This window comes from Charadrius vociferus, unplaced genomic scaffold (assembly GCF_000708025.1).
Source record: "Charadrius vociferus isolate BGI_N301 unplaced genomic scaffold, ASM70802v2 scaffold2, whole genome shotgun sequence".
Taxonomy (NCBI): Eukaryota; Metazoa; Chordata; class Aves; order Charadriiformes; family Charadriidae; genus Charadrius; species Charadrius vociferus.
This window is the reverse complement of record NW_009647595.1, coordinates 4916941-4927365: the sequence shown is the minus strand read 5'-3', so window position 1 is coordinate 4927365 and position 10425 is coordinate 4916941. Positions and strand designations below refer to the sequence as shown.

General features: G+C 40.3%; 1 protein-coding gene across 1 annotated transcript in view; it reads right to left on the bottom strand.

Moving 5' to 3' along the window:
- Positions 1-10425, bottom strand: part of NSMCE2 (non-SMC element 2, MMS21 homolog (S. cerevisiae)) — a 130594-nt gene that overhangs the window by 92537 nt on the left and 27632 nt on the right. The window lies entirely within an intron of this gene.

Sequence of the window (10425 nt, the reverse complement as noted above, 5' to 3'; positions counted from 1 at the left end):
GCAACTTGCAGTTTAGGGATTTCCCAAGACAGTGACTGTATTTGAATCTTTACATCTAATAGCTGACAATGAGTTCTTCTTCCATTTGTCTAGCAGCTTTTTGAACCCATTAATGCTTCTGGTCTCCTGTGGCAATTAATTCCACAATTTAAATATTCACTGTGTAAAAAGTTACTTCCTTTTGTTGGTTTAAAACCTGCTGCTGTATAATTTTATTAAATGGCTTTTTGTTTTTATGTGACACATTGTGAACAAGCACGTCTGTTCCATCCATGACTGTACACACCATTATAAGTCACCTCTTATCTGAATTAACTGGCAGTTTCTCCTTGAACAGAAGTAAAGCCACACCTGTCATCCTCTATAGGTGCTTTTTGCTTTAGATGGATTTTCTCCTTACCATAAAATACTGTCCTTCTATTAAAAATTTAACAGACAAGTAAGTACTGAAAAGAACTAGTATAAGGAGGAACTAACACAAGGAGTTTGGGTTTGAGTTTCGTGGGGTTTTGAAATGGCTGAGTGTAAACTCACGTTGAGCTGTAATACACTTTACAACTATCGTTATCTACGCTGCGCATATAAACCTGGTTGATGGGATTTGTCTGTATATATGTTTATAAGTCTGACTGATGAAGGAGGCCAGGCATATGCAAACCTAACTGGTAGATTAAGGAGGATGACTAGCTATACCCAGGCCTAATTAGCTCATAGAGGGTTGGCAGAGACATACGTCATTATAATTGATGGGGCAGCTTTGTGCAAATCCAACTCAGGGGCCAGATTCTCTTAAGACACTCTTCACTGGGATCTCCACTGTGTGTTTTGTCTGCCAAGAGATATAACGCACTGCTGTGGATGGGAGAAAAGCCAACACTTCTGTAAGTCTCCAAGTGCACGCCACCAACTAACAAGAGCCAAGCCTGGTTTTGGTCCCAAGAAGATGAGAAAGGGATTCTAAATAAGAGAGGAAGCAAGGGGAGAGGAAGAGGAGCTGCCCACCAAACTGAATATAACCAATGAGACTTGGGGAAGAAGAGGTGGTGATGAGGGCTGTGGCTCCAGTAGTTAGTGGAATTTAACAGACAGCAGTAGGGGGAGGTGGGGTTGTTTTGCAGGGAATAAAGGTGTACAGTGGAGTTGTTAATAGAGAAGTCCAGAAACGCCCTGTTTCAATAGGCAGTTTTACTGAACTGGCACAAACTGCCTCTAGTGCAGCCCAGCCTTTGCCTGTATCCCTTGATCACCTCCAACTAAGCATAAAAATATCCATGGAGAAACATTTAATCTACAGCCCACACTTCATCATTACAACAATTATCACACACCACAAAACCACACCCCGTAAGTTTTCCCTACTAGACTTGCCATCTTCTCAGCAGCCCTCATAAACTCACCATTGCATCCAAGCCCTCCCTACCCCGTCCTCTCCCCACACAACAGACTGCTGGGGCAAAAATAGCATCCTAACAGCTTTGAACAGAGTATAAGTATCCACTTGAAAAAACCACCGCGGATTGTTCACACAGAAGCAGTGGCAACGCAGTAAGGCATAAACATTTGAAGAGCCTGAAGAGTTAACAGTATCACTGAGCTTTTCATTTCTCTGGTTTTGTGGAATTTATCAGGTGTAGCATGTGTGAGTACATGTTAATGTGGGAACTTTACAAGGAAGTTTTGAGTGTATCTGATGTACACACTTATTTTCTTAAGTCTTTTAAAATATTTTTCATTCACTGTCAAAATAACAGACAAGTCTAAGGATAAAAGAAGCCCTTCAGCTGGTTAAATCAGCTTGCTCAGGCCATGCACTTAGCTCAGTTAAATAAGATGAGAGCCCAGAAATTAGTCCAACTTGCCAACCCTTATTATCAAGCACAGTGTTTGTAACTCACAGTAGGTTATCAACAATGGGGCCATGTTTGGGAGATACCGTGACATCTGGTATTGATTTCTGGCAGGATTTGGGTCCTTTTGAAACCTCTACCTCAAGTTGGAAAGATAATAAAATGGAGACGTACTATTAAGCAGATTTTTATTTTATTTTAGTAGGCATTAAAATAAGCATAGCTACATACTGCAGCAAATCACGAACACAAAGAAGTCATGCTGCTTCTTTTAAAACAAAGCACTACCTCCCGTCAACAGAAGCAATGTGAAAGGTGAGAAAGACAATTTGACATTTGCAGAACAGGTTGAGTGCATGTGTTAAAAATCATGAAAAACCCATTATATAATTTAATGAAATAAACATCAAAAAGCTGCTCTTAAGCTCCCAACATCAACAAATGAAACAAAGAAATGCCCCACAAACCTTCAGTTCTTTCCATTTCAACAAAGGCCCTAAACATGCAGTTCTGTAAAAGTTAAAACATCCAGAACAATCCATATTATGAAGCCGCAAGAATTTGGTACATTCTAAACTACATGTAATGTTGCATGCACAATCCTCCTTATGTCCAGTATTGGAAAGCTCATCGAGAAAAAGTCCCAAATAATATAATCTATGAGGCAGCTAGGAATGAGAGTAGCAACTTCTACTAACTCCTTCTTAACAGAAATTCTTTACCAAAAACAAATTCATGGTAGTAGCAGCCACAAAAAAGTGTGATCTAGTTAATGCTGTAAGCAACATTTTATCTGTGATTCATTATAAAGCTGCTAAGAATTTTGCAGAGGGAAAATAAGTGTAATTGAATATTTTTATTGATAAGGTCAGTTCAAAAACATACTAGGAGAAAGAGTAAATGTTTTTAAATGAGTGACCTAACATTTAAACTTTTTAGGGAGGCATATTAAAATACCCAACATACACATATTATCTCTGGAAACAATTACAGTAATTAAAACAACACTCAACATTTGGAGAGAGACATTTTATGGAAGGCATTCCAGAACTGTCTCCCCAAAGAAACTGATCAACTTGGGTGCGTTCAATTAACAGGAGAAATTAATTTCAATTCAAAACCCCTGCTGCTGAGAATCATCCAGCCTTTAGCATTCCCCCCCACCCCCCAGCCCCAACATTTAAATCCTTGGACTGTCAATAGGAGCTTTCTAGATGAGATGGTTAATTTGAAAGACTACTTTCACTACTGATCAACTGAAACTACAACTCCAGTGTTTTCAGTAATAAGTTTCATCAACAAAAAAAAAAAATAATACTCCATGATTTGAGATGAAGATGGCCTTTTAATTTGCACTGGCTATCTACCTCAACACCTACCAATTTCATTACATTTCATAATTTTATCTTCTTCCTCTAGGCTAAGCTAAACCAGACAGAGTTAACTCATGTTGACTCTGAAATGCAGACATTGCCTAGAAAAGCAGGGATCCAAACCACAGAGCCTTTCAGTTGCTCTGTGCTGTGACCTTATGGAATTCCAGAAACAGTTCAGACTTCCAATTACAAACTTTAGCATTAAAATTAAATCATTAAAAAACTGAATTCAAATTGCTTTGAAATCTTCAGGTAGAAAAAAAATAAATCTCTTTACAGACAGAGATATGGGATGCTGTCCACATGACTGAGATCGTGGTTGAACTAGATAGTAAATTCAGTTTCAGTATGTCTAGTACAAGATCAAAAACCCCACAGCTGCATGACGCACTGATTAAGTGCAACCCACTCTGCCAATTCTAATTTTGTGCGGAGCTATGCTCCATCAGGTAGCGTCTGTCCTTCTATAACCGGCATACAGCCAGTATAAACATGATATCATGTGATCTGGCTTATTTGATGAGAATGTGTTACCAGGTGATTTGGTACTACACAAAAGTGGTATTAATGAACACAGGAGCACAGCCCAAGGCACAGCGCGAAACAATTTGTCAAGGTCAACCACACAGGCTGCTAGCAGACCTGAAAACAGTTTCCAGTCCTCCTTAATCCCAGGCTAGTTTGTTACCTACTGGGCAGCACTGCTGCCCCACATAACAAACACAGTTTTCAAATTTCATTGGGGTTCTGAGGAGTCCTTTGGCACATTTGTACTAAATACTCTCCCTGCTGCCACCCTGTCTACGGAGCTCTCAGTTCCATGTGACGGTCCCAGGTCCAAAACATTTCTTTTCCCCCACATCCTCACTCCACTAACCAGCTATGGCCCCTGCTGCCCCAGCCCCAGCCACGCAAGCCAAGGGCCATTTCAGCAACTGCCCTGTTGACACTGCAAATATTTAGGAAAATGTTTAGCTTGACAAATGTAAGTAACTGCAGTGAAGTCAAATAAACCTCTGTTCGTGTGCAAGAGTTTCCAGGGTTTAGTCTCCAAAAAGCAGCACACATGTTTATGCTTGCTATGAGACACTCAGACACACTACTGAGGACGTGCTATATAATCCACATAAAATCAAATACCACTACTACTTCTTTATACACTGCTCACTAAAAAAATATTTTTATTGCAGCTCATCAAATGTGGACTCTAACATATTGTTGTAGTGAACGATACACGTAGCTTACTAATTCTGGGAAAATAAAAAAGCGGCTTCCATCAAATGCTTAGCCCAACACATACAGAGACAGACAGAAAAAAGTAAAGTAAATATTAGAAAGTAAATATTAGAAATGTGTTGAAATGCATCCTTGTCCCAGTTTCTGCAGGAAATGGAGTACATGCCTACAACTGTGCAATATTGTTTGAATTACTGTTTGGAGATAGCCGTAGGACAGAGCAAGCATTACACTATCGATTATAAATTATATCAAAGAAATTGCATTGAAGAAACGTTAAAATCTTAACGAACTCCATAGCTAGTAAATGTCAGAATTAAGATTGCCTGTAAAAGTTTTATTAAGCCCTATGGCATTATACATATGCAGAGGCATAACTATAGAGCCACGTATTATTTTCCTCTACTATTCTGCCTGAGTCATTACAAGGATTTGATCCAACGTCCATATTTTGCTTATTCTGTAAGATGAATTGGAAGTCTAAAGGCTTAGATAACAAGGAAACAAGCAGTAAAGAGCAATTCCGGGTAGCATTCAAGGTACTAAAATAATGGCCAAGGAGACACCCATTGTTAACAAAACCTTGAAAGATGAAGCAAGCTCTCCAGAAATCTACTGAATGTTTGTTGGCGAGAAGACACTGCACGGGTACAATGTCTTTCACCAGGGGATTAACTTGTTGCTGCTGATGGTGCACTTCAGTACACTATAAGTGAACTTCAAGACAGATTCACTAGCTTCTACAAATACAGAGTCAGAATAAACGCAGTGAAAGACTACAAGAGCTCTTTTATTTTTCCTACCAGAGCAAGAAAAGATAGACCCATCTCACTAAGCTCATTTTCATGGTAGCAGACTTCAAAAACACTTTCCTGAGCTGTTTCTGTGCAGCAGAGGACTTTTTTGATGAAAAAGAAGGTCTCAATTTTCATGGCAAGCATACAAGATTTCAGAATCAAGAAACACTGATGCACTGCACCTATCAGAGAAAATGCTCTCAGCTCAGTGGGAACAGTAAAGGTCACAGTTCCAGATATGGATATTATCAGTGGATTTTGCCCTAAAACATGCTGTCATAACAGTGCAGCAAGAAGAAAAAGAAGAGCAAAGTGCTCATTAGGAAAGCAACAGCTCCAAACAACACTGTTTGTTCCATGAAACTAGGAAGTTCCATGTCAAAAACTGTTTCACTGTTAGTGAAACAGTTTCACAGCACCAGTCACTGGCAGACAGTCCTGAATCAACTCAAACACATGAATCCCATGGCATTCACAGTCTTCCTGTTACTTAGCCCTACAGAAAACTAAGTGACAATCTGATTTTGAAGCACAGCCCTGTATCTAACCGGTGGCAGAGGTCACAGATGACACTGTCAGTGCCTGCCACACAGACTGGACTTGGTCATCCCATCAGTTCTGCTGCCATACCTGTGCCACCAAGGAGGATGGCAACTGGGTGGAATCACATCCCCTGGTTTACCTTGCTGTTCTTTCAAAACCCACACTGCAGGTAGAGCTGCCACTACAGACAGTGTTTTGTTGGTTTAGTTTGCTTTGTCAAAAGAGATGACTTGGATGTATCAGCAGAACCTTCTCCAATAGGACCCATGGCCACCACAGCCACACTGGCAGAGCCAGGTAACAAATACATTATCTTTAAGTCCCTTCCATTTTTCTGAGATCACAGAAGACTTTCCAGGTCACTGCAGCATTATAATATAAGTTTTAAGTGAAGAAACTGGAATTCTTCTAAACAGTTTGCAAGTCAAACATGGCCTATGGACTTTCCTGTACAGCAGTTTTAAATAGGACCCTTTGCTTTCCTGCAGATGCTCCATAGATCACTCACAAGCTGCACACTTGGAATGAATATGACATACATCACTGAAGGGAATTATTCCTCGGCAGGATTAAAACCTACACACTTGGCTATGAAGATAACAGACTCCAATACTAAGTAATCTGCTCTAAATTACTGACAATGTGAACACAGGCCCCCTCCTACCTCCTGCCCAGTGAACTTACTAGTCTAAAGGGAACTATTATCAAAAACACAAAACAAACGTAAGAGTAGTTCCTGTGTATTCTGTAGAGACAAAACCGCTATTGTATAAGGAACATGGCACACTCATCTTTGCGAAAGGAAGACTGAACACTTGACAAGGTGTGAAGCCACACAGGCACGAATGACCAATGCATCCAGACTTCAGCCCCTATGCAAGACACACACATCAATTGTATGTAGTTTTGCAGATAAAACTCAACAAAGAACATGTTTAATTTCACTTCCTGTGTTCAAACTATAATTACCTTTGATCCAATTTACAGTTACAATTGCTCAAATCAGTTTCCCTGCAGGAAGGTCAGAAAACAAAGTTGTCAGCAGCCACTGCCATGGTGATAGAAATGACTCATCTAGAACAACATGGGAAAGCAGTAGCAGAAGTAGGGATAAAACCCAAGCACCAATGCAACTTCTAATATTTCCATCTTTTTCTTCCAGCTCAACACCACCTCCTTCCCAGTACTCTTTCAACTGGTCTGTTCCCTATCTGTCCATATGACCTGGTGACTTCCCAAGCCCATGTCCTTTACCTTTCCATCTGCCTCTTCCCACTCTCAGTCCTTCCTTAACATGGCTCTTAAATTTTTTCTTAAACACGTCTCCTGTGTTTTTCATCCACCTCAATCTGATTTATATTTTACCCTCCCTTACAGTGCTCAGGCTTAGCAAAAGGCAGACACAATTCAAGCAAGACATACTGATGTTTGGCCAAGCAGTAACTTACTAGATGAAGTACTAAGCAATCTTTGCATGAGATGCCATTACCACATTCAACACTTTGCTCTCACCTGCAAAAGAAACAAAATAGCCCAGGTTCTCTTTCCTGTAGGATAAAAAGAGAGAGGCGGGAGTAACGCAACATTAGAAAGCTAGTTATGTCTTCCTTGTTCTCTAGATAGATCTATAAAACATTGTGATTCATTTTATTTAGAGAAGTCTGGGGACTTCTTCGGAAAATTTACCCCAGCTTTTACAGTCCCAAACAAGCCAAATGCTTGAAAAGCTGAGATAGGGATCAGAGTCCACTGCCAACACCCCTGCTCATCTAGAGAGCAGAGTGGGAGAGAGAGAGCAGGCACAATATGCTGACACTATGGCCACTTGAGACCTCTCCCAGTGTAGGGGACACTTCAACTGCCTAAATCAGCCTGGATCCCCATCACTTGGGTCCATTTCAAGAGTATAAAGAAGTCTGCAAGAGATACTCCATCAGTCTTTTGTTGTTGTTACATTAAAAATAAGAGTGCTGTCCATACTTTGCATGGAAAAGACAGAAATATTGGCTAATTTATTTTAAAAATACACATTAAAAATGAAAAAAAAAAAAAAAAGCAGCAGCAGTAGGAGTCCAGTCATTACACAGGTACAAGAAAATCCGGTGGCACAGGGAGTTTCCACAGACAAAGGATTTCCCACAGCCTATTGTTGGAAACACTGTGATTCAACTGCTCATTTCTTGCTCAACAGGCTGCTGATTCAACCAGAAGAGGATGCTGATATGTTTTACCTTCTGCATTCCACCTACTGCAGCCTAAATCAATAAAAAACTTGGCTTTTAAAAACATGTGGCTCTATCTCATGCTAGTTCCTACTTATTTACATTACATACTTTTGTTGTACAATATCATCTTTTTGTCAATGTCATTTAAAGGTACACATAATAAAAGAATAAAACAGGAATTTTAACTGCACTGTCTCTTTATCTTGCTAACTTCCAGTTGGCCATTCCACTACAAGCAGGCGGTTAGAAGGTGAAACACAATATAACATACTTTCAGATTCACTGCTGTGTGAAGAAACTACAGACCAGAAAAAAATGACAACATACAAACTCAAAAAAAAAAAAATCAGATAAAATGTATTTTGCAGCTTGAGACAAATACTGTTAACACTCTATATGAAAAACAGTCTGCTTGTGAAAATGAATGATCTGCTGCAGCTCCCCAGAGAAAGCCCTCAGGTAAGGAATTCAGATGGAACCAGGGAGCAAGGCAGTGGAGGCTATTTTAAACCCAAGGCTTTCTACAGCTAGCCTCAGGTGCAGTCCTAAATTCAGCAACAGTATCTGTTTCCCAGAAGCAGATTTTAAGCTGTCTCTGACAGGTAACTGGAGATACACTCGGCAGTTCTCAAGGCATGGCATGTAGCTATCCTTCAAAACAAGGCACTAGCGGTTATTTTTTAGGGAACACGTTGTACCTCTGTTCTACTGCAGAGCTTATATACATTTGTTTCTCTTACTCAGAAAGGTTTGTTCAGGATGCTGGCAGTGGAAAGTACAGAAAATTCCCTAGAGCGAGGTAGGAAAGGGAGCTAGGGGAAGTGTGGCTAGAGGCTAATAGATTAGCCATTACTGACTTTATAATCCACGTAGACTCTTAGATGTGTTAAATGTCTTGGAACTGCATTTTTAAGACCTTAGGAACAAAAGGGAAATTTTAGCAAAGCCTGGAGGAGTCTCTGACACAATATAAATGAGCTACATTAGGGAAAAAAGGGGAAAAAAATGAAAACCAACCCTTCCAGAGCTTTATTTTTTTTGCACACAAGCATAGACATGTACACAACAGATGCTGCTGAATCCAATCCTAAAAATCATGAGTGTATCATTGCCCTACCAAAACCCACAAAAATATCTTCACTTCAGTCAAGCAGTTAAACCTGTGCTTAACTTAAAAGATCCTGACTGAATGCATCTGAAGTAAAAAAATCTGAGTGTTTTGTTAGTGCAGGCACAGGCTTACTCTTTATATTCCTAATGATGAAGAAAGTGCTTTGCTGACACATAGGAATAATGAAAGAATTCACATTGTCGAAAATTACTTGAAATTCCTATTATAACAATAACACATCAATTAGTTAACAGCTTACAATCAAAATATAAACCTACTACGTTTCACTCAAGTCTGGGTATACATCATTAATCTCTAACGATGTGAGGACTATGTTATGTTTCACTAGGAAAGCTTTAAAAATCATGACTCTTCCAAATGAAAGCAAAAAGTTCTGAACCATACAGTTTCTGACAAATATAAACTAGCAGGTCCACAATTACGGTGACATGTGAGTAGCAAGGTATATTTAAAGACTGCATGGGGAACAGTGACTGTACTTAATGCTGTCCAACAGATGCTGTTAATAGCTTTCAACTCCTATAAACATATAATGTTCAATTATTTGGATGAAGATTTTTCAGTTAAGCATCTGACTCAGCATGATTTAAAAAATTTATTTAAGGAAAACGTTTCTACAAAATAAAAACCATATAGGCATTTCTCAGAATAGGACTAGGGGAAATGCATGGCTTTGCTCTTTTTTTTTTTAAAAAAAAAAAAAAAGCAGAAAAACATTGCCAGGTAATAGCAAGACAGGTTTAATTGAAAAGCTCTACTACCTTCATGCTTTGAAACACAGATTTCACATCTTGAAGGGAAATCAGGGATGTGCTTTCGCCTGCTCTTGATAAATCCATACAAAACTGACACCTAAAGTCCATTTGCAGGCGCTAAAATAGGTTACTTAGAAAATTGAGTTCTCCAAGCACGATGTGGCCCAAAAACTAAGCGATGGAGTACAGATTGCACTGAAACGGACTCTTTCAGTGTCTGAATGCCCAAAGCCTACACTTTCAACGCCTCCCTTGCTAACGGCCAGGCTGCGATGACCGGGAAAGAGAAAACGAAGGAGCTGTTGCAGGAGAGTGGTGGGGGACTGCCCGGGAGACCGCAGCAGCAGCGCCCCGCGACCGGGGGGAGACGGTTACACGGCTGAGCGGATCACGCAGAGCCCGAGAGCCAGGCCCGGAGAACGGGAGGGGGGGCTGGCAGGACGGCGATGACGAGGCCGTACGAGCTAACGGCGGAGCGGCAGCGGCAGCGCAGCGGGGAGCGGCGGGCGCGGCG